Source organism: Elephantulus edwardii, unplaced genomic scaffold, assembly GCF_000299155.1.
Source record: "Elephantulus edwardii isolate Elephantulus edwardi_28Jun2011 unplaced genomic scaffold, EleEdw1.0 scaffold00046, whole genome shotgun sequence".
Classification (NCBI taxonomy): domain Eukaryota; kingdom Metazoa; phylum Chordata; class Mammalia; order Macroscelidea; family Macroscelididae; genus Elephantulus; species Elephantulus edwardii.
Window position 1 is genome coordinate 412,483 of NW_006399796.1, and position 3,166 is coordinate 415,648.

At 36.3% G+C, this 3,166-nt stretch overlaps 1 protein-coding gene across 1 annotated transcript in view; it reads right to left on the reverse strand.

The window, feature by feature from the left end:
- Nucleotides 1-3,166, reverse strand: part of LOC102862398 (DTW domain-containing protein 2-like) — a 142,205-nt gene that overhangs the window by 44,678 nt on the left and 94,361 nt on the right. The window lies entirely within an intron of this gene.

The window sequence follows — 3,166 nt, forward strand, 5'->3', positions numbered from 1 at the left end:
TTTTTTTTTTGCCAATGCCTTCTGTATAGTTTCTAATTCTTCCTTCAGTAGTCTTCATTCTAAAACATATGCTTCTTCCTAATATGATATGATGTTGACAAATTCTTTTTTGTACAGTGGCGATGTGGTCTTCTTCCATATTCTTTTGATGCTTCTGGCATCATTAATGATTTTGCCCACAGAATCTTTCAGTATTCCAACTAGAAGCTTGAATTTGTTCTTGTTATTTCAACCTGAGAAATGCCAAATATGTTCTTTTGTTTTGATTTTCTAACTCCAGCTCCTCACACATTTTGTTCTAATACCTTGCTTTATCTTCTCCAGGAATCCTTCAAAATCTTCTATTCAGCTCTTTTCCCTGAGTATTCTTTCTGCTTATTTTGGCTTCTTTATTATTTTTCCCCAGTGCAAGTTTCAGTCTCTTCTGACCTTTCCTTCGAACTTTCCTTTATTCTCTATCTTTATAAGGACATTTTCCTTTCTCATTACGGATTTTATCTTTCAACATGACTTTTCTAGCATTATTTGAATGTACATTACTGATCATGTGAATGTGTGGTGGTAAGTAAATGCGGCATGTTGACCTATCAACAAACGGAGTGGCTTTCTACTATTCCACAAGGAGACTGGTCATACTCAACAATTTACAAAAACAATAACTAGTATTGCCAATAAATTGAACAGCTCTAGCATCAGAGATCAGATTTTTCCTTGCAAGTGAAAAGAAATGAGATGTTCCACATCCAGGTGAAAAAGAAGCAGGAAAATACAGGACAGGATTCAAAACAGCAGCAGGCCACCACCATGGCCAAACTAGAGACCTAATGTGAGATGGTAACGTGAGATAAGACCTAAGGAGGATTAGGAGCAGGACTGAGAACTAAGAAACACTTAAAGCCATGAGGGTCTAGGCTGAGATGCCTATGTGCACATTTCTGGAGATATCTAGGCTGTATTCTGTTATAATCTGAATTATAACCTTTTGAATTCCCCAAAATGGTTTTGAGTAGTCTGTGATTGGATTTTGGAACTAGGAAAGCAGTTAAGATTGGTGTTGAGATGAGTAGAAAGAAGTATAGGAGTGTGGGAGACAATGATATCATGGAAATTGATTTTGTGTTATAGATGCTGTGGACAAGAACAGTTTCCCTTTGTGAACTTGATGGCACCTAGCACACATATTGAACTCAGTGAACCCACTAAGCTTCAGGTTCCTCATCTGTAGCAATAAGCCGTCAACAGCCTCACTGCCATAGAGTTGACTGTGACTGATGAGGAGCATACACTGACTTTCTGGGGCTGTAAATCTTTATAGGACAAGATTTCTCATCTTCCTCTCAAGGAAGAGCTGGTGAATCCAAACTGTTGACCTTAAGTGTGCAGCACAACACTTAACAAACTAGGATGGCAAACAACATATAAATAATTATTGAATATGTTGTTGTTGCTGTTGTTTTTGTGAGCCGCTGAGTTGACTATGACTCATGGCGACCCTAGCACAATAGCTCTGAACCCTGCTCTATCCTGAGCTAATCTCACCCTCTGACACACTTACCCTCTTTACCCCAGTCTCTGTATAAATCCATCTCATCTGGGCTCTTCCTCTCCTTTGCTGTCCGTCCACCCTTCTGAATATGATGTCCTTCTCCAAACACTGGTTCCTCTTGGATACATGCCCAAAATATATGAAACAGTCTCAAAATACTTGCCTACAAGAAGCAGCATGGTTTCACCCTCTCCAGAACAGACCTGCTGGTTTTCTTGGCAGCCCAGGTATGTTCAAAACTCTTCTCCAGCAACAATTTAGTAACAATGAGAAAATGTCCAAATATATTAATAGCAACTGAAAACATTTAACACTTTTCCAGGTTAGTCTGAAGGAATGTTCCAAGGGCTCTCTAGGAACTACAGAGCAGTGAGTAAACAAGTTGGGGTTAAGGCGTGGAAATCTAATCATATGCTGAAAAACTCCCCTTATTGAGAAAGAGTAATTTATAGTCATGAAAAATAATAATGTGTTCTACAAAAGAAATTCATAGTTTCATGGTTCTTCTCAAAAATAAAAATTATGATGCATCTAAGCCAATGATACTGCATGTAAGTCAGATTTTTTTTTTCATTTTTAACTGAAAAATCTAGAAAAGGATCACATGAAAGCACCTAGAAAAATTATTCTCATAAGACAGTATAATAAAAACATTAGTTATCTTCATTTAGAACTATGAGGGTTTTACATTAATAAAATCAAATAGGGCATCAGAAAACATAAACACAGAATTAGTCATAAAACAAACAAAAAAACCAAAATCACTCTTCAACATTTGAAATAGGGAGTTTGCAGAAAATCACTCTTTAAGATTTGGAAATTGGAATTTGTCAAAAACATAATTAACAACTTTTACAAGTATGTGATATTAAAATAGTCTGCCTAAGGATAAAACTAGGGAATTGAGTTCCGGTGGCCTAATGAATAAGGAATTATACTGCCAACCCAAAAGAAAGTAATTAAAATCCACGAGCTATTCCAAGGGACAAAGATGGTCAATCCTCCTTAAGTGTGATTTGACAGCCTCTGAAATCCTGCTGGGATATCACTTATGATACATTTCTGACTAGATGAGTAAGAGTGAGTGAATGACAAAATCATACACAATTTGAGAAATGCAGTCTTAGAAAATGATCTGGCTACCCAAGGTAGTCTCAATTATTAGTTGGCATCTCAGAACTTCAATGCTAAAGAAGGTATGTACAAACATTCTGGCAAATATTTCTAAAAGAGCCCAGCCTTCCACGTATTTCTACCAAAACTCCAGAGATAGATAGATAGATAGATAGATAGATAGATAGATATAAAATCTGTTTACATTCTACAATTCACCCCAACCATCAAAGCAACTCGTATCAACATCATGTCAAATTCATGCCTGGATTCTTAACTATAAAATGATTACATGTATACAATGAAATAGTTGTTGCATTAGACACCAAGTGTTATGGAGTTTGTTATTCAGTGTGTCAAGTGTACTCAAGATTACTTTCAAGTTCAGTAACTCATTAGAGGAGTTCAGCATGCAGTCAACTCAGAACTAAACTATATTTCAGTGAAAGAATATAAAGCAAAATCAGCAAAGTGAAAAATTTAATGAGGTAAAGTCCAGAGAAAACC